The sequence below is a fragment of the Schistocerca piceifrons genome, chromosome 5 (assembly GCF_021461385.2).
Source record: "Schistocerca piceifrons isolate TAMUIC-IGC-003096 chromosome 5, iqSchPice1.1, whole genome shotgun sequence".
In the NCBI taxonomy this organism is placed as follows: domain Eukaryota; kingdom Metazoa; phylum Arthropoda; class Insecta; order Orthoptera; family Acrididae; genus Schistocerca; species Schistocerca piceifrons.
In genome coordinates, this window is record NC_060142.1 from 423961678 (window position 1) to 423983595 (window position 21918).

The following is a 21918-nucleotide window of genomic DNA, read 5'->3' on the forward strand; positions in this document are numbered from 1 at the left end:
GGGCAGCTGAATCAGCCCATATATATATGTTGAACGGAAGTGGTGAGAGGCAACATTCTTTGCTTACTCTCTGGTCAATGTGGTTCCATTCTGACAACTGCTGTCTGATTCTGGCGGCAATCACATTTTGGCTGTATTTATTCTGAATTGTTTTTATGTGTGATGAATTGCTATTTTCTGACAGAGTTTCATACTGTTTTTCTTAATTCGTGTAATAATAATAATAAGAAGAATCGGAGCTTTTCAAAATCTCTTCGCAAACGCTACATTGGCACTCTCAATGCAAACACCCTCTTCAAACTTGAAAAACTAAAACAACACACAGACATACTAGAAAAATTTCATTTCAGAATTCTCACCATTCAAGAGACGCGCTTCAGAGATGAAAATCATTTCAATACAGAAAATTACAGGATCTACAAAGGGAAACCTGCTGTCAGAAGAGGCATATCATCATTGCTTGGTACAGGATTGCTGAACATAAATCAGTCATGGATAACATCATAGGCTTCAGTTCCTTATCTACATCTACATACATACCCCGGAAGCACCTGACGGTACTTATCAGAACGTATTTCCACACTCTCCTTCAAATCAGGTAATAAAGCATACACAACTATCAATGCTCATGCACCAACAAATGACAATAATAGAAAAAAGCCGCAAGAAGTTGAAAACTTCTGGGAAGACATGTAAGAAGTAACCAACAACATTCAAGAAAGACACATGAAAATTTTAATGGGAGATTTTAATGCGCAGTTAGGTAAAGAAAGAAAGTACAAACAAATCACAGGTCCGAACTCAGCACACGTTCGTACAAACAAAAATGGAGAACACCTCATAAAATATTGTCAAATTTTCAACCTCAAAGTTATGTCGACGCAATTTCAAAAGCCAAGACGAAAACTTACAACATGGAAAGCACCCAACACCATGTGGAGAGATTTCCAGATTGATCATGTAGCCATTTCCACCAGATGTACGCGGGAAATTCTAAATGTCGGAACACGTAAGGGATTTTTCGCTTGTGATCATCATTTACTACAGTTTAATATTAGGACAATCCCAAGACAGAAAAAAAGCAGCACGAAACAAAACAGTCAAACCTGATCTAGAATACTTGAACATAAACAGGGCCTGCCGGCCGAAGTGGCCGCGCGGTTCTGGCGCTGCAGTCTGGAACCGCGAGACCACTACGGTCGCAGGTTCGAATCCTGCCTCGGGCATGGATGTGTGTGATGTCCTTAGGTTAGTTAGGTTTAACTAGTTCTAAGTTCTAGGGGACTAATGACCTCAGCAGTTGAGTCCCATAGTGCTCAGAGCCGTTTGAACCATAAACAGGGCCTAAGTTGTTGAAGAGATTAATAGCCATTCAACAGACACTTGGACAGACTTTGCAAAAACAATTCAGAAGGCAATGCGATGGGGGAAACCCCCTACTAAACGAAAACATAGATGGTGAAACGCGAATTGTGATCTTGCCGCCACGCGGGATTAGCCGAGCGGTCTTAGGCGCTGCAGTCGTGGACTGTGGGGCTGGTCGCGGCGGAGGTTCGAGTCCTCCGTCGGGCATGGGTGTGTGTGTTTGTCCTTAGGATAATTTAGTTTAAGTAGTGTGTAAGCTTAGGGACTGATCACCTTAGCAGTTAAGTCCCATAAGATTTCACACACATTTGAACATTTGATCTTGCCATTGAAAGAAGAACACAGGCATGGAAGAAATTCAGCAGTAACAGAACATCAGAAACAAGGACAGAATTTCACGAGATTCAGAAACAATCAGCAAAGGAAATCAGAATAGAAAAACGGGCATATGACAACAACAGGTTGAAAGAAATTGACGAAGATTTCAAGAGAAATAACACTAGAAATTTTTACAGAACCTTCAAAGAAAATATGAAGGGTTATCAACCTCCTAGCCTCTGCTTCCGAAGAACAGATGCATCCCTCGAAACGAACATGAAAAGAAAATTGCAAAATCCTCAAACAATACTTTGATGAACTACTGAATTGCAAGAAACCCATAGAAAAATTAACATTCCAAAAGGCCACAGCCAACCCAGATTCTAATCCACCCACAATAGAAGAGAGAGAGGGAATCATCAAACAAATGAAAAATAACAGAGCAGCAGGAGAAGATGGTATTATTGCCGAGATCAGGAAGCTCCAAGATGAAAACATCACCAAGCAAATTTGTAAGATTATCTCAGAAATTTGGGTCATAGAGAGGTTGCCAGGGGAATGGAAAATGCTTTGATCCATCCCCTACACAAAAAGGATGATAAGTCAGATCCAAATAATTACAGAGGTATTTCTTTAGTACCAGTCACATACAAAATTCTCTCCAAGGTGTTATTAAACAGACTAGAACCACAAGCAGATCCGCAAATAGGGGAATACCAGGAAGGCTTCAGAAGAGGGAGACCAGGCACAGAACGGATCTGGAACTTGAGAACACTTTTGAAAGTCAGACTGACACGAAACATTGCAGTTACCTTTGTTGACTTTAAAAAATGCATACGACTCCGTAGACCGACAAATGCTCTGACATACAGGAAGAATATGGCATCGACAGAAAAACCAGGGAAATTATACAACAGACGCTTAGAGACACCACCTCAGAGATTAGATTCATGGGAGAAGTTTCGGAACCCTTCCAGATACACACAGGTGTCCGACAAGGAGATAGGCTTTCACCAGTCCTGTTTAATATAGCCTTAGACGAAATTGTCAAACAATGGGAAGAACAAGTTAAAGGAATACAGCTAGGAAGAACACGTGAAACAAGAACAATCATAAAATGTCTGGCATTTGCAGATGACATAGCCATACTTAGTAATAACACAGAGGATGCAAAGGAAGCACTGGAACACCTACATGAAATAGCTGCCAAAACGGGTCTACAGATATTGTATGAGAAGACTCAATACATGTAACGACAAACCAACAATGTACACATCATGCAAACGATGTATGGATCCGTAAAAAAAGTCGAAAAATTCAAATATTTCGGGGAATACATACAAATGGGAGGGTAAAACAAAGCATCCAACATAGAACGAACAGAAAGACTCCAGAAAGCTTGCAAACTCACATGGCCACATTATAATAAGAAAAGCATATCAAGCCAGGTCAAAATGAGACACTACAAAACAGTTGTATTACCGGATGCACTATATGCGTCAGAAACGATCACAATTGGAGCATCAGGCATTATAGAAACAGAAAAAACAGAACGCTAAAGTCTCAGGAAAATATTCGGACCAATACACAAAGATGGCATATGGATGAAAAGACCAACCAATGAGTTATACCAACACACTGACAGACTCACAGACATGATCAGAAAACGCAGACTAAATTTCTAAGACACATACAGAGAATGGACAACACCAGACTTACAAAGAGAAAAACAATCAAGCTTTGAAACAAATTGGTATCATGAAATAGAGGAAGACATAAGGCAGCTGGGGATCAACAAACAAATGATAAAAGACAGAAAGGAATTCAGGAACGAAATTAGGAATGCAAAGTTTATGGTAAATGAGAAGAGGAAGACGGAAGCATTATGGGCGGAACAAAGGAAATAAGAGCATAGTCAAAGGATGAAGAGATTTTGGGAAGAGAAAAGGAAGAAAGGAAAGAAGTGAAAATTGTGTCATCATGAGATATTAGAGTTCAACCACTGTCCATAAGGTCAAAAATGACATGAATGAATGGATAAAATATCATAACAGTGGAGAGTTTGATTGATAGTTTGGCTGTTTATTTAATTTGATTATTTAATTATGTTGTAATTCGTGACTGTAAACTGGAGATACATGTTAGAAACTTAAGTAGCTCTCGTTATTGTTCAAGTGTGCTATTACAGGAAACAGTGATGTGTTATCCCACAGCCCGGAGGTCATCGCTCCTCGTAGGCGTTGCGTCACATCACGTCACGTCGCGTCGCTCCCCACCCCTTTCCTCCACCCCCTCCGTGCCACTCCCATCGACGCCACAACCCTCTGCGCCGAGCGGCGGCGCGGCACGCGACCTCGCTGACAAATGGCGATCGCGAAATTGGCGCGCACGTGGCGCCGCCACAATGGCGCTAATGAACTAACGTGTCGCTTGGAAGTCAGGCAAACCCCCTCGCCACGCCTTTGTTTTGATTCCCTCCTTTTCCTGCCGACTAATAACGTAATCGCCTGAAATTACACGTTCGACACGTGCCGTCGCGGTTTAACTACCGTTCGCACGCCCGTCGTGGCTTTTAGGTGACGCAGACCGAAACGATCAGCGTGAACACATATATTTTTTAAAGAAACTCTTTTCACTTTTAATAATCGTCGTCATTGCTTGGTCACTCTCGCTCTTTAGGGTCCACTCACGTTGAACTGTTTCCTTTGTCCGTTCTTCGGAGTTTCCGCGGTGTCAAGCGAAGTAACACTCGCGGCCAGAATCCACGAATTCTTGGCGATGTGCGTCACGCGAAACGAATTATGCGAAGTAGACAACTGCTCCGAGGATTAAATTGGAAACGTTTATTGGCAAACCTGGATTAATTTCCTACATTGCTGCACATGTCATATTAGTCTAAATAAAAGTCTCCAACCTCGCCTTGACGTGCGAGTCACGGATAAATTTCACAACTCAAAAGTTAGCAATGGACGCCCTGGGAAAGATGCCGCGGTCCGACAACTATAGTGGAATATGTTCAAAAAATGTGTGTGAAATCCTATGGGACTTAACTGCTAAGGTTGTCAGTCCCTAAGCTTACACACTACTTAACCTAAATTATCCTAAGGACAAACACAAACACCCATGCCCGACGGAGGACTCGAACCTCCACCAGGACCAGCCGCACATTCCATGACTTCAGCGCCCCAGACCACTCGGCTAATCCCGCGCGGCCGAATATGTTCACTTCAATAAACTGCCTTCAACTAGTTACAATGGAGATTCTATTAATCGGACAAGTTGTTGTCGTATGTCATTCGGATAATCGAAAATCTGGGTGACTGAATGTCTGAAGAAAAGCAATTTTGTATTATTTTGTCTTGAAAGATGACCAACGTCGCTCGCCTATGGCAACCTTTTACGTACACTGTCATATCGTTATCTCTCTAGGATTCATGCAAACCATAATATTAGATGTTTATTCAAAACTACAACAAACAAATTAAACTTACTAAAATCAACAAAAATCAACATTTATTAAGAGATTAGAGACACACTTCCGTATGTACTTATACGGGGTGGTCTATTGATCGTGACCGGGCCAAATATCTCACGAAATAAGCGTCAAACGAAAAAACTACAAAGAACGAAACTTGTCTAACTTGAAGGGGGAAACCAGATAGCGTTATGGTTGGCCCGCTAGATGACGCTGCTATAGGTAAAACGGATATCAACTGCGTTTTCTAAAATAGGAACCCTATTTTTTATTACATATTCGTGTAGTACGTAACGAAATATGAATGTTTTAGTTGGACCACTTTTTTCGCTTTGTGATAGATGGCGCTGTAATAGGCTCAAACACACGGCTCACACTTTTAGACGAACAGTTGGTAACAGGTAGGTTTTTTAAATTAAAATACTGAACGTAGGTACGTTTGAACATTTTATTTCGGTTGTTCCAATGTGATACATGTACCTTTGTGAACTTATCATTTCTGAGAACGTATGCTGTTACAGCGTGATTACTTGTAAATACCACATTAATCCAATAAATGCTCAAAATGATGTCCGTCAACCTCAACTCAACAGCGAGTAGTTCGCCGTCTTCCGTAATGTTCGCACATGCATTGACAATGCACTGACGCATGTCGTCCGGCGTTGTCGGTGGATCACGACAGCAAATATCTTTCAACTTTCCCCACAGGAAGAAATCCGGGGACGTCAGATCCGGTGAACGCGCGGGCCATAGTATGGTGCTTCGACGACCAATCCACCTGTCATGAAATATGCTATTCAATACTGCTTCAACCGCACGCGAGCTATGTGCCGGACATCCATCATGGTGGAAGTACATCGCCATTCTGTCATGCAGAGAAACATCTTGTAGTAACATCGGTAGAACATTACGTAGGAAATCAGCATACATTGCACCATTTAGACTGCCATCGATAATATGGGGGCCAATTATCGTTCCTCCCACAATGCCGTACCATACATTAACCCTCCAAGGTCGCTGATGTTCCACTTGTCGCAGCCATCGTGGATTTTCCGTTGCTCAATAGTATATATTAAGACGGTTTACGTTACCGCTGTTGGTGAATGACGCTTCGTCACCAAATAGAACACATGGGAAAAATCTGTCATCATCCCGTAATTTCTCTTGTGCCCAGTGGCAGAACTGTACACGACGTTCCTGGTGCATAGAAATATGGTACGGGTGCAATCGATGTCGATGTAGCATTCTCAACACCGACGTTTTTGAGATTCCCGATTCTCGCGCAATTTGTCTGCTACTGATGTGCGGATTAGCCGCGACAGCAGCTAAAACACCTACTTGGGCATCATCATTTGTTGCAGGTCGTGGTTGACGTTTCACATGCGGCTGAACACTTCCCGTATCCTTAAACAACGTACCTATTCGGCGAACTGTCTGGGCACTTGGATGATGTCGTCCAGGATACCGAGCAGCATACATAGCACACGCCTGTTGGGCATTTTGATCACAATAGCCATACATCAACACGATATGACCTTTTCCGCAATTGGTAAACGGTCCATTTTAACACGAGTAATGTATCACGAAGCAAATATCGTACGCACTGGCAGAATGTTACGTGATACCACGTACTTATACGTTTGTGACTATTACAGCGCCATCTATCACAAAGCGAAAAAAGTGGTTCAACTAAAACATTCATAGTTCTTTACGTACTAGACGAATATGTAATAAAAATGGGGGTTTCTATTTTAAAAAAATAGCAGTTGATATCCGTTTGACCTATGGCAGCGCCATCTAGCGGGCCAACTATAGCGCCATCTGGTTTCCCCCTTTAAGCTAGACGAGTTTCGTTCTTTGTAGTTTTTTTCGTTTGATGCTTATTTTGTGAGGTATTTGGCTCGGTCACTATCAATGGACCACCCTGTATAAGTTCTTAAAATTACTGAAATACTGCAACATTAAGCATCAAATACCTACGGGAAGTCACATAGAACAGCCACTGCAGGCTTTTTTTAATATTTGGTATTGTCATTAGACGTACATATTGTTGCTACATCTCGAATTCATTTTAATTGTAGTAAATCCACGGTCTGTTTCTTTTTTGAACCACTTCAAAGCTGTTTTCAGGGTTTGAAATACTTGAGAATGAGATAGTCCTGCATTATCATCTGCATCTACGTTTTCTTCTGTTTCATCTTCTTGCAGCTCCGGCTTTTCGTTTGCCTACAATATATTTACAACAGTTTGGCCACTCGACATGAGCCGAAAACCTTGATTGTTACTGTTAGAACTGACTCACTCTTTCATATAATTTTTATCTTTAAGTGAAAACATCACTGTCTTGTGCTTTGCTATTTTTAAGCATAGACGTGACACGGCGGAGTGCCGTGGCGACTGGCAACTGTTCAACTCAAACTATAATGTAATGCGCACTGTCTGACTCTAATAATAATTAAACGCGAGGGGCAGAGGCTCCGCTGGTCGTGGCCGGATAGTGCCAGCGCGGCAAGTCCGTGTAGACTACAAAGATGTTTGCTCTCGGTTGTTAATCCGGATGATCACGAATCCATATAACTGAGGTCGGCATAATCGGGTCACCACTGTATTAGCAACTGCCGTTGATAATTACCATAACAACAAAACGATAACACAGTTCAAAGTCAAAAGGAAAAATGTCATTCAGACCACCAAGCTCAAATTTGTACGGAAATAAATGAAATTTTTCCTATCAACAACCCCTCGCGCTACCTAATGTTTCCCAGTCTACTCTGCGGCCTTGTTTTATCGAACAAGTGGACACTCATAAATCCGTAACACTCGCCAAGGAAAACAGGGAAGTGCTAAGTAGAATTACACGCCCACATGCGAGAACATGCTTCGGATTTCTCTGTCTTCCATACGGCGCTACGTAACTTGGTTGATTATGAAGTGTCACCTACTCCCGACTTCTACACACAATGAAGAACGTCATCTCCGCCGCAGGGGCACACATATTCTCCTTCCCATGACGACCGTCAGCCGATTCCCCACTATCGCGAGCTCCAAATTGCTCCACGACAGTGGTACCTGCTGTGTACCAGTACAAGAACACGTGAAGACCAAAACTTTCGATAACTTGCGGATTTATTACTATTTTTTTCTTTGGATGCTGTTAAACGTAATGTGTATGCGGTAATCTGAAATACACAGCACTAAATCTACCACTCTGTGCTACCTGTTTTGTGGGATTATAAATGAGATATAGTACATTAAGTTTTGGATTTTATCATAGAGTAATCCATTTGAGAGCACTGAGAACCATTAAAGCACATTATCGTCGATTGCGAGACGGTAGCATTTACTCATGCTTCTGACATCTGTTGATCTTATGGTGGGTCAGGTTTATCTCTGCTGTAGATCCACGTTGTATGTACACTCATGCTCATAAATTAAGGATAATTGCAGAATGTGGTGCCACACAACGTGGCACTACACAAAACTGGCTCTAATAGAATAGGCACATAGGGAATACACACGACATAGATCTCTTAAGTCCACGGTATTGGTGATAAGTTGAGAAAACCGTCCCGAAACACATGTGCTACAAAACACCACTGTTTCCTGCGCATGTAGCCCGACATCGGTATGGGATTTGATCACCAAGCACACGTACAAAGGCCACACAACGGGTTGGCTTACTCTGGATCAGGTGGTCGAGCAGCTACTGGAGAATAGCCTCCCATTCTTGCACCAGTGCCTGTCTGAGGTTTGAAGACACGCAGCGATACGTTGACCGAGAGCATTCCAGACGTGCTCAATGGGTTTTAGGTCTGGAGAACTGGCAGACCGCTCCATTCGCCTGATATCTTCTGTTTCAAGGTACTCCTCCACGATGGCAGCTTGGTGGGGCCGTGCGTTATCATCCATCAGGAGGAAGGTGGGGCCCACTGCACCCCTGAAAAGGCGGACATACTGGTGCAAAATGACGTCCCGATACACCTGACCTGTTACAGTTCCTCTGACAAAGACATGCAGAGGTGTACGTGCACCAATCATAATACCACCCCACACCATCAAACCACGACCTCCATACAGGTCCCTTTCAAGGACATTAAGGGGTTGGTATCTGGTTCCTGATTCACGCCAGATGAAAACCCGACGAGAATCACTGTTCAGACTGCACCTGGACTCGTCCGTGAACATAACCTGGGACCACTTTTCTAATGACCCTGTACTGTGTTCTTGACACCAGGCTTTACGGGCTCTCCTGTCACCAGGGGTCAGTGGAATGCACCTTGCAGGTCTCCGGACGAATAAATCACGTCTGTTCAGTCACCTGTAGACTGTGTGTCTGGAGACAACTGTTCCAATGGCTTCGGTAACGTCCCGAGCAAGGCTACCTGCAGTACTCTGTGGCCGTCTGCGGGCGCTGATGGTGATATATCGGTCTTCTTTTGGTGTTGTACACTGTGGACATTCCGTATTGTCGCGCCAGGACGCGTTTCCTGTCAGCTGGAATCGTTACCACAATCTTGAGATCACGGAGGGCCCGTGCTACGACCTGCTGTGTTTGACTAGCCTCCAGTCGCCCTAATGTTCTACCCCTCATAACGTCATCAATATGTGTTCTTTGAGCCATTTTCAACACAAAGTCACCGTTAGCACGTCTGAAAACGTCTGCACACTTACTCGCTGCACCGTACTCTGACATGCACCACCACACCTCTGCGTATGTGGACTGCTGCCAGCGCCACCGTGTGACGACCGCAGGTCAAATGCACCGCATGGTCATATCCCAAGGTGATTTAGATCCGTAAACTGCCCACCAGAGCTTTGTTTCACCATGTATCAGCATTATCCTTAATTTATGAGCATGAGTGTATATCTGAACATTCACGAAAAGCTGTCTCACTGGTTCCTCTAATATTCACTTAAAGATGGGGGATCGCAGACGGTGTGCTATTGGCCTTTATGGCTCTCAGCTCCTCATTTGTATTCTAGTCACGTGATCTTGTTGGTAGATAGTAATACTTAAATCTAATCATTTCCGTAAACGGCCGTTTGTGTTTGGAGTTGGTTGTCTACTGTGAAGGAATCGGTTTTCACGTGGAGTGATAACAACAGCTCTGCTGAATCTGTATTAAGCGCTAACAGAAAAGAAAATTACCAGGAAAATTTAGCCGCAATGAAACTAGGGCATTCCAGACCAGATCCATTGTCTGAGAAAGTGGCGAAATCATATAAGCGTGACGACAAGCTAACATTTAACAAAGAAGCGTATAATAAACGTTAGTAGTAGTGCGTGTGAAACGTAAGAATGCCTGATTTTCAGCCCAGAAGTTACTTCGTTAACTAATACATGAATTAGGAATCTGGTACATGTGCCCGAAAAGATAAAAAAGCACAAAAACTCCCACTTACACAAAAATGCGAAACGGAGAGTAGTGACAGCTTAAACATTATTTCGTTCGTGCCATAAACTGTACTTAATTATGCAGAAAACAAAATTCCACAAAAGCAATGGTTCCTTTCTTCAAACGTGTTATGCATATTATTATTATTATTATTATTATTATTATTATTATTATTATTATTATTATTATTATTGACAGTGGCTGAAGTTGTGTAAGTATGTTGATAAGCCTAACTGTTATACAGCAGATGCTATTAATTTCACAAGCTCATATTTATCTGAATATAAAACTTTGTGAACACCCAGAATGTATACCTACGAGCCGCCACTGCTCCACGAAGGCATTTAATATATAAGCCTATTCATCTCATAGCATAGGAGACAGGAAAAAAAGGAGTTACAGGTTTGTGTGAAATTACTGATTGGTTAGGAGCAAATCCAGGAACGCAACTTCCAATGATGGCGGACTGATTGCTTGCCACACACTGTCACCGGGTACCATCTAGAGCTGTGGATTTTGTGACTCGGTAGGTTACTCGCAGGAGACTCAGGGGACTCAAGGGTCAGAATAAACCTACCTATCTCCTTCAGAGTAACTACTACACTGCAACTTAATCGTAAACACTAGAAAAAGAGAGGAAGCGGCCCGTTGCACAACAGATGTCTGAGTCTCTGGGCTGAGAGGTAACAGCAGTAGCAATCGCTAGCAGCAAACATTAAGAGCAGCACCACAAGTGGGAAAACAAACTTGTTGGAGCTGACTCGAGGCTTGCGATGAGCGATACAGAGTCCCAAAGATCTGACTGAGGATGCCTACAAACACTAAAACCGTGGCCGGCCGCGGTGGTCTACCGGTTCTAGGCGCGCAGTCCGGAACCGCGCGGCTGCTACGGTCGCAGGTTCGAATCCTGCCTCGGGCATGGATGTGTGTGATGTCCTTAGGTTAGTTAGGTTTAAGTAGTTCTGAGTTCTAGGGGACTGATGACCACAGTAGTTAAGTCCCATAGTGCTCAGAGCCATTTTGAACTAAAACCGTGAATTTTTAAGGGATTGTGGCGGTGCACTATTTCGCCCTTTCTGTAGTCGACTCGCCAATACACTGGCATAGACCAAACTGACGTGGGGCCCTGCACCTCCCTGGTGCCTCTGGCTAACCACAATCAGATCCCCCCTAAACTGCAGCTAGGTATGTTCCTGGCTTTTACGCTGACAATCTCCAAGTTTGGTAGCAACAGAATTTAGCTGAAAGCCAAACATCACTGCCCTCCCTATTACGACTATCAACAACAGTGTCTTACGTCAGTCGGCGCAGCCCTGGGATCTCTCGTTAGTGGGGACTGCTGTGGTATTCATTTCCCATCTCGCGCTAACCTGTATGAATCAACTGACGTTACTGCTCTCAGGAGCAAGTATCAAGCTTGCTGCCTATGGTAAGACGTGCCTATTAAAGACGATATTCTAATGTGACACCTTACAGGCGGAGTATGAAGTCACCAGTTAATTCTATGAAGTAAAACTCCTACACTGGGGCAGCTGCCCGGAGCGTCCGAAAGTTCGAATGCTTCTACCGTAACTGTTTATTTCCAGCAACCAAAATGCTACCACTTTTGTCAGCTCACTGCATTGTGTCTCTGCTTTTTTGCCTTGGAGTCCCTTCGCTGGCTTCTAACAGCCTTAAGTTGAACACTGTACAAGTCAATAAGTCATCAATACATGATAGCCTTTCAGCCAATGAGAATCGGCTGCAGAAATCAGGCATTCTCGTTGGCCGTTTGCATTTCCCACTCACAGCGCTTCTGGAAGATGCTGCCTGCTTGTAGGGTACAAGAACTTTTTCTCCAATGGATGTTTGAAACACTGTCCATGATCGGGATATCAGTCGCCCATAGTAACAGCATAGTCGGCTCCAAACCCCATCCGCTTAGGCGGATTAGGGGAAAATCCGGCCCCTCATCTTCAGGTCGAAAGAAACTGGCTGAGGTGACTACAATAGTGGAGAGGGTTAGCGCACATGGGCGACTAAGAAATAATATGTTAAAACGTAAATTTCTATTTGGCCTACTTGGAACACGAATCACAAATCTTCTTCTCTTTTCTATATCTACGTGATTACTCTGCTATTCACAATAAAGTACCTGGGAGAGAGTTCAATGAACCACCTTCATGCTGTCTCTTTACCGCTCCACTCTCGAACGGCACGCGGGAAAAACGAGCACTTAAATTTTTCTGTGCGAGCTCTGATTTCTCTTATTTTATCGTGATGATCATGATGGGTGCCAACAGAATGTTTTCGCAATCGGAGGAGAAAACTGGTGATTGAAATTTCATGAGTTGATCCCGTCGCAATGAAAATCATCTTTGTTTTAATGATTGCCACTCCAATTCACGTATCATGTCTGTGACACTATCTCCCCTATTTCGCGATAATACAAAACGAGCTGCCCTTCTTTGTACTTTTTCGATGCCATCCATCAGTCCCACCGGATGCGGATCCCACACCGCACAGCAATACTCCAGAGTAGGCCGGATAAGCGTAGTGTAAGCAGTCTCTTTGGTAGACCTCTTACACCTTCTAAGTGTTCTGACAATGAATCGTAGTCTTTGATTTGCTCTACCCACAATATTATCTATGTGATCATTCCAATTTAGGTTATTTGTAATTGTAATCCCTAAGTATTTAGTCGAATTTACAGTCCTCAGATTTGTGTGCCTTATCGCGTAATCAAAATTTAGCTTAATTCTTTTAGTAATCATGTGAATAACTTCACACTTTTCTTTATTCAAGGTCAATTGCCACTTTTCGCACCATACAGATATCTTATCTAAATCATTTTGCAAGTCGTTTTGATCATCTGATGACTTTACAAGACGGTAAATGACAGCATCATCTGCAGACAATTTAAGACGGCTACTCAGATTGTCTCCTATGTCGTTAATATAGATAAGGAATAATAAAGGGTCTATAACACTTCCTTGGGGAACGCCGGATTTTACTTCTGTTTTGCTCGACGACTTTCCGTCTATTACTACGAACTATGACCTTTCTGACAAGAAATCACGAATCCAGTCGCACAACTGAGGCGATACTCCGTAGGCACGCAATTTGGTTAGAAGATGCTTGTGAGGAACGGTGTCTTAAGCCTTCTGGAAATCTAAAAATATGGAATCAATTTGACATCCCCTGCCGATAGCACTTATTACTTCATGAGTATAAAAGGCTAGTTGACTTTCACAAAAAGGATATTTTCTGAATCCGTGCTGACTATATGTCAATAAATCGTTTTCTTCGGGATACTTCATCATGTCCGCATACAGTATGTGTTCTACAACCCTACTGCAAATCGACTTTAGTGATATAGGCATCTAATTAAGCGTATTATACCTACTTCCTTTTTTGGGTATTGGTGTGACTTGAGCAATTTTCCAGTCTTTAGGTACGGATCTTTCTGTGAGCGAGTGGATGTATATAATTGCTGAATATGGAGCATACTCTGAGAGGAACCTGACTGGTATACAATCTGGACCGGAGTCCTTGCCTTTATTAAGTGATTTAAGCTGCTTTGTTACTCCGAGGATATCTACTTCTATGTTTCTCATCTTGGCAGTTGTTCTTGATTGGAATTCAGGAATATTTACTTCGTCTTCTTTTTCTTGCGCCTTTCTCCCACATCAGCACTGGGGTCAGTATTGTTATGAACGGTTTTGGCAAGGTTAATTTAAAGGGTGGCTAGATGCCCTACATTTCACCATCCTGTCTCTTCTCGTGTAGTAAGATTTAAATGTTTTAATGACTCCCTTGCCAATAGGTTGACGCAAACCAATTATACTCATCGGCAAAAATTAGAATTGGTCGCAAAAAGAGATGATTTTTTGAGCAGCTGTCAATGGTGCCTTCCTGCATATAGTTTGCCATCATTCAATGTCTCCGCGGATCACTGAAAGAAATGGCGTATGGTCTGAAGATGATCCGTGGAGACAGAAACCGCTCACATTTCATAAAACATCATCCCTTTTTGTCATCAAGACTGATTATTTATTTACAGTTGGAGTGATAAAGTATTGACAAACATTAACAATCTAGTGGACACTATATCAACTTTTGGAAAAAAAGACTCCTGTAAACATTGTTCAAAAACTAAAAATTGCCCATTTGTGCATAGGACTCTCGCTCAGAGTGTTCCGAACGAACTTAATTGTGAATATAGACAGTTCATTGATCCCGTGAATCGATAATCGCAACCATGCTTCTCTTTTATTGACATTGATGCTGGCAAGGTATTAGCCCCTGGAATTCCAAGACTTTCGACAATGTTTTAATTTTAAGTTTGGAGTCAGACAACAAATGACAAAAGAAATATTTTTTGTGTGGTATAACTACAAAATGACAATTACCTGGTTTATACTTCACTTGTACTTTTGACACCTTACTTCCTGACAAATTTCATGACTCTAGGTCAATGGGAAGTACCCTACAGTTTGTAACGAGTGAGTTTGCGAGTATCAAGCTATGAGACACAAATGCCGTATCTTTCCACCGTGTTAACTTTTTAACACCACTAAGCGACCATAAATCTTAGTATGTGACATGAATTTCAAGTTCATACGTTTACCAATTGCTGAGAGAAGGGGAGTCTTAACATACGAACGAACAGACAGTGAGATTACATAGGGAAAAAAATATTTGTTTCGTGTGATACAGTTACAAATTAGCAATTTTCGTATTTTTTTCCTTTAGCTGTACTGTTAAACCTGAGTTCTTGAAAAATTTCGTGATTTTAGGCCAAAGAAAAGTATCCAATAGGCTTTAATGAATGAGTTTGTGAGTATTAAACTATATGGCATAAATGAGTTATATTTTGACTGCATTGACTTAGAAGCTTACAATTATTACAATAATAAGTGACCTTAGGCCTTAGTGTGGTATAAATTTCAACTTGATACTTCTACACGTTCCTGAAAGGGTCTTAACAGGCAGACTAACAGACAGAAAGTCGGACAACAAACGACAACATTTTTTTCGTCTCATAAAACTACAAATTAACAATTTTCGGATTTTTCCTTTTAGTTGTCATGTGAAACTTTGTTTCTCGCCAAACTTAAAAATTCTTGGTCAACGTGAAATGCCCCATAGGTTTTTGTGAGTGAGTTTGCGAGTATCAAAATATGTTACATGAATGACGGTATCTTTTGATTGCATTGACATAGGAGCTTCAATTTTTTACACCGTCAAGATGCCGAAATCTTAGTATGTTAATTTCTCCTTTATACGGCTATCCGTTCCTGAGGAAAAGGGGTGTTAATAGTCCGACAGACGGACAGACAACGAAGTGACTCTTTAGGGGTTCATTTTTACCAATAGAGGTGCAAAACCATAATTACTTTCAGAATTCGATCTAAACCTACCTCTATAAGCACAGTAGTCTCGCAATGAGAAGGAATAAGAAAGAAAACGGTTTGATTGTTAACTTCAGGCTGTTATAGTTCACAAATCTTTGAAGCAAAATCAACTCAAACATTAATTTCACAGTTTGCAAGTGCAAGAACAAAGCGCATTTAGTACTGGAGGACGATTTCATTAAGAAAAATAAATGAGGTTCGAACGATTAGGACCATCTAGGCCGATGGCGTGAAAGGCTGAGAGGGTACAGAAAATTTCGTAGCTTAGGTAGTTCTTGTAGTCAAGGTAAGGTAACAAGAGATAATATCGAGCTCTTCCAAGTAGTTCATAATTTAAATTTAAAGCACAGCAGCAGAAATAATGTTGGGCTGGTGTACTTCAATCAAAACGTTTCATCGTAGGATCACGTTATAAAGATGTTTAGAACAACTACAAAGTAAGTCGTTATTTTATTAAGAGGACACCATTCAGTTTCGATCTTTGTTGTGCCAGACAAGTATTTGTGTGTCTCCTATTTCGTGCAAAGATGTCATTAAATGAAGCGAGAGGGGTTATTCCTAATTATGCAATATGATAGCATGTCATAAATTAGTTTTGAGTTTAATTTTCCGTGCTTAAGAATTAAATTATGTATTAAATGCAGAGTGAAAATAGTGTAATGCAAAATAGATATGAAAATGCCTGTTTTGTGTTTTGATGAGCGTCGTAGTTCCGTTGCATAATTTTTTTTATTGCAACGAATTATAAAATTATGTGGTGATAAATGTGTGTAAAATTATATAATGTATTTACGTTCAAGTATTTAAATCTTACAAAAATTGTAAATGAATTGTGGCCATGTTTAGGAATTATTTTGATTAATGTAGAGTCACGTGACCCGACTCAGGGCTGGGGATATGAGAGGGGAAAAGAAGGTCTTTGGTCGTTGTACGTTGTGGTGGTAAGTTCGGAGCGGCAAAGTGCCGCGAGTGTAAGCATGGACGCCAGTGTATGCGAATAAACTGTGAAGGAACAACGGGGAAGTGTGTGGGTGTGAGACAATAAACGATGTGTACAAATTGCTCCTATTATTATTTATCCAGATCGGATTAGTGAACTTTAATGTGCACGGTCACAAAGTTAGAAGCGTTTATTTTTCTTTTTTTTTTTTTTTTTTTAATAGATAAGTTTCAATCTGAACTTGTATAGTGTACCTCGTTTTGCGCAAGGTTGTGGTATGGACAATTGTGTCCAATTCACTGCTGTCCAAAGGCTAGCCAATATACGACTCAATATTAGGGGCGCAAATGCAACCGTTCTCTAGCAACCCCCTTCGCAGATGAGCCACATGAAAAAATAGGCGGTGAACGAACCCGAATACAGTTGTATCAAGTCTGAAGTACGAGGGGCGTTGAATAAGTAATTCAAAACACTTTTATCGATAAATTTCGATTGAAAAAATGCGGAATTTGTTCTGGGACATCGTGGAAAATTACTGCTTCAGCCCCTATGGTTTCATGAAGATCCGATAGGCGCTTTACGTTGCCTTCAAAATGGCGTCTGTAACGAAGGTGTGTTTCAAACAGAGAGCTGTCATTGAGTTTCTTTTGGCTGAAAACCATATTATCGCAGATATTCATATTCCCTTGCAGGATATCTACGAAGACCTGCACACAGCTGTGACTCCTGTAACGTTGGAATGTGAGGACACCATCACTCTCATTGGAGGTGATCGATGGATCACAATCAAACACCTCGCTGTACTATCTGTTGATAGTGCTGACGCACTCGTCTACTAGTTGGGATACTGAAAGGTGTGTGCCCGTTAGGTTCCTCACCTCCTAACGGACGGCGCTAAAGAGGAACGAAGGACCTTCTGTGTGGAAATGCTTGCGCATTACGAGGCTGATCGTAACAATTTTTTGTCGAAAATCGTCACAGGCGGTGAGACATGGGTTCATCACTTCGATTCGGAAACAAATCAGCAATCCATGAAGTGGCGCCACACGACCTCTTCGAAAAAAACATTCAAGGCCACACCCTAAGCCGGTAGAATCATGGCGACGGTCCTGTGACACTGTGAGGGGGCAATTCTGTTTGATATCCTCCCTCACGGTGCAACGGTCAACTATGAAATGTTTTGTGCTATCATTACGGAATTGAAGAAAGGACTTCAGGGATGTCATCGCCACGAAAATGCAAACGGAATTCTCCTTCTCAATGACGACATACATCTACATCTACATCTACATGATTACTCTGCAAATCACATTCAAGTGCCTTGCAGAGGGTTCATCGAACCACCTTCACAATTCTCTGTTATTCCAATCTCGTATAGCGCGCGGAAAGAGTTGAAACGTCCCCTTAGAACTATTTATACACGAGACTTCCCCTTAGAACAATTATACACGACTGTGCTTAAACTGACACACAATATTTTGTTAGCGCAACGCAATCTGACTTTCAAAATTCCCTACAAAAGAACGGCCCTGACTAACATTAAACTATACCTTTCACAAGTCACTTACCTCACAAAAATCTTCGCTGCTCAAGCTACTGCAATACAGCGAGCGCCACTACTGCCAGCTAAATAGAAGATTCAAACTATGGAAGGCACTAACTACTGATAGGGATAGTTAGCAAATGAAAGATATTAATAGAGAACGAACAATGTATTTACCTTGATATCATCATATATAAATATAGCAGTTCATGACAAATTACAAATCTCCGCCATCTCTCTCCCCACATCCACCACTGCTGGCGGCTCACCTCCAACTGCGCAACGCTACGCGCTGTTCACAGCCAGCTGCCTAACACTACAATGGCGAGTATTACAACAATGCAAAGCAGACACAGACTGCCCACAGCACAGCCAGTGATTTTCATACTGAGCGCTACGTAACGTTGCCAATAAGAAAACATAAACAGCCTACTTACATAGAGAAAACATAAACAGCCTACTTACATAGTAGAAAACATAAACAGCCTACTTACAGAGTGAACACCTATATCTTTCCGCACGAGCTCTGATTTCCCTTATTTTATCGTGGTGATCGTTCCTCCCTATGTAGGTCGGTGTGAACAAAATATTTTCTCTTTCGGAGGAGAAAGTTGGTGATTGGAATTTCGTCACAAGGTTCCGTCGCATCGAAAAACGCCTGTCATTTAATTGTGTCTAGCCCAAATCCTGTATCATTTCTGTGACACTCTCTCCCATATTTCGCGATAATACAAAACGTGCTGCCTTTCTTTGAACTTTTTTTGTACTCCGTCAGTCCTATCTGGTAAGGATACCACACTGCGCAGCAGTATTCTAAAAGAGGACGGACAAGTGTAGTGTAGGCAGTCTCCTCAGTAGGTCTGTTACATTTTCTAAGTGTAATGCCAAGAAAACGCAGCCTTTGGTTAGCCTTCCCCACAACATTTTCTGTGTGTTCCTTCCAATTTAAGTTCTTCGTAATTGTAATACCCAAGTATTTAGTAGAATTTACGGCTTTTAGATTAGACTGATTTATCGTGTAACTGAAATTTAACGATTTCCTTTTAGCACTCATGTGGATGACCTCACACTTTTCGTTATTTGGGGTCAACTGCCTCTTTTCGCACCATTCAGATATCTTTTCTAAATTGTTTTGCAGTTTCTTTTGATCTTCTAATGACTTTATTAGTCGACAAACGACAGCGTCATCTGCAAACAACCGAAGACAGCTGCTCAGATTGTCTCCAAAATCGTTTATATAGGTAAGGAACAGCAAAGGGCCTATAGCACTACCTTGGGAAACGCCAGAAATCACCTCTGTTTTACTCGATGACTTTTCGTCAGTCAAAATTCAAATGGTTCAAATGGCTCTGAGCACTATGGGACTTAACTTCTGAGGTCATCAGTCCCCTAGTACTTAGAACTACTTAAACCTAACTAACCTAAGGACATCACACACATCCATGCCCGAAGCTGGATTCGAACCTGCGACCGTAGCGGTCGCGCAGTTCCAGACTGTAGTGCCTAGAACCGCTCGGCCACTTCGGCCGGCTTTCGTCAGTCACTACGAACTGTGAACACTCTGACAGGAAATCACAAATTCAGTCACATAACTGAGACGATATTCCATAAGCACGCAATTTCACTACGAGCCGCTTGTGTGGTACAGTGTCAAAAGCCTTCCGGAAATTCAGAAATACGGAATCGATCTGAAATCGCTTGTCAGTAGCACTCAACACTTCATGTGAATAAAGAGCTAGTTGGGTTTCACAGGAACGATGTTTTCTAAACCCATGTTGACAGTGTGTCAATAGACCGTTTTCTTCGAGGTAATTCATAATGTTTGAATACAATATATGTTCCAAAATCCTGCTGAATATCGACGTTAACGATAAGGCCTGTAATTTAGTGGATTACTCCTACTACCTTTCTTGAATATTGGTGTGACCTGTGCAACTTTCCAGTCTTTGGATACGGATCTTTCGTCGAGCGAACGGTTGTATATGAATGTTAAGTATGAAGCTAATGCATCAGCATTGGTATACATTCTGGACCAAATGACTTGCTTTCATTAAGTGATTTAAGTTGCTTCACTACTCCGAGGATGTTTACTTCTATGTTACTCATGTTGGCAGCTGGTGTTGATTCGAATTCTGGAATATTTACTTCGTCTTCTTTTGTGAAGGCATTTCGGAAGGCTGTGTTTAGTAACTCTCTTTTGGCAGCACTGTCTTCGATAATATCTCAATTGCTATCACGCAGAGAAGGCATTGATTGTTTCTTGACGCTAACATACTTCACATACGACCATAGATAAGGATTGACACAGTTCTGCACACCCGAGAGGAGCTTACGGAACTTCATTGGACTGTTCCTCTTAATCCACCCTACAATCCGGACCTCGCATTTCTGACTTCTATCTGTTTGGCCCAATGAAGGATGCATTCCGTGGCAAGCGTTACGTGGATGATGGAGAGATTACTGTCGCAGCACAACGTAGGCTCCGATGTCGACCAGTAGAATGGTACCATGCAGACATACAGGTCCTCCCAGAAAAGCGGCGTATGGCCGTCGCATTGAGCGGACATTATGTTGAAATATATGATTTTTTAGTCAGAAGCATGGGAAATAATACTGTGTTTGGCAGCAGCAGCAGCAGCACTCCGTCTTCAGGCCACAAGTGGCCCATCGGGACCGTCCGGCCGCCGTGTCATCCTGAGTGAGGATGCGGATAGGAGGGGCGTGTGGTCAGCACACTGTTCTTCCGGTCGTTATGATGGTTTTCTGTGACCGGAGCCGCCACTGTTCGGTCGAGTAGCTCCTCAGTTGGCATCACGAGTCTGAGTGCACCCCGAAAAATGGCAACAGCGCATGGTGGCCCGGATGGTCACCCATCGAAGTGACGGCGACGTCCAACAGCGCTTAACTTCGGTGATCTAACGGCAACCGGTGTATTCACCGCGGCAAGGCCGTTGCCTACTGCGTATTGGAATCCTGAATAAAACCAACCTGCTTTCAGAAAGAAGAGTGTGTTGCGTTACTTGTTGAACATCGCTCGTGTTTCCCAGTTTGACAGACTCCAATAAAGTGTCCTGTATGAAATTTTTCGCCTCGACTTCCCTGACACTACTGTGGTATGCTGTAAACCGTTACGGTTCAAAAAATGATTCAAATGGCTCTGAGCACTATGGGACTTAACATCTGAGGTCATCAGTCCCCTAGACTTAGAACTACTTAAACCTAACTAACCTAAGGACATCACACACATCCATGCCCGAGGCAGGATTCGAACCTGCGACCTTAGCGGTCGCGCGGTTCCAGACTGTAGCGCCTAGAACCGCTCGGCCACTACGGCCGGCAGTTACTGTTCACGCCCGGTGTAATCCACAAGCGAGACCATCGTCCAGTGTCTACGTGACGTCACTGAGGCCTGCTTTCGTCGAGCCCCCGGGGCAGGAAGCCTGCCGCGTGTCCCTCGCAACGCTCGCTCCACCCCACACAGGCGC